The sequence below is a fragment of the Monopterus albus genome, unplaced genomic scaffold, assembly GCF_001952655.1.
Source record: "Monopterus albus unplaced genomic scaffold, M_albus_1.0 scaffold170.1, whole genome shotgun sequence".
NCBI classification, from domain to species: domain Eukaryota; kingdom Metazoa; phylum Chordata; class Actinopteri; order Synbranchiformes; family Synbranchidae; genus Monopterus; species Monopterus albus.
In genome coordinates, this window is record NW_018128050.1 from 489,523 (window position 1) to 489,970 (window position 448).

General features: G+C 49.1%; 1 protein-coding gene across 6 annotated transcripts in view; it reads right to left on the reverse strand.

Moving 5' to 3' along the window:
- LOC109969087 (uncharacterized) overlaps positions 1-448 on the reverse strand; it is a 79,473-nt gene that overhangs the window by 64,980 nt on the left and 14,045 nt on the right. The window contains exon 1 of one of the 6 annotated variants that reach the window (XM_020615746.1): positions 87-158. The exons of the other annotated variants lie outside the window; for them this stretch is intronic. The gene's annotated coding sequence lies outside the window, so the exon portion shown is untranslated. Of the gene's footprint in view, positions 1-86; positions 159-448 lie in introns of those variants that run through there. 6 annotated transcript variants of the gene reach the window in all.

Below are 448 nucleotides of genomic sequence, written 5' to 3' on the forward strand. Positions count from 1 at the left end.
CAGCTGAATTAGCATATAAGAGGCTGTGTACGGTTCGACAAAATGTCCGTCTGCCTTCCTGAAGGAGGCTTTGTCTTCACACTCACCTAACGGAACGAGCGGGCCGCCGGCGCCTGTTGACTACAATTAGGCCCTGGCTGGCAACAGACATTAGCTGCAGCAGTTTAACATCTCACAGAGACGTGGTTGTCCTGTAACTGTTTGGGACAGGAGTCCCGGGAGAGCTCATTATGGTTTTCCACTCCCAGTGGTCCCTGCCACACACTCACTGATTTATGTATACACCCACTTATGCAGCAGACGAGCTGGAAAAGGCCCGATACAACGCGTCACACCGATCATTTTGATTCCAGCTAATTATTTCAAGTACTACATCACTTTTGCTGTAACTAACAATGACACTACTTTGCACATCCAAACAGGTTCCCATCACATGGAGGCCTCAGGT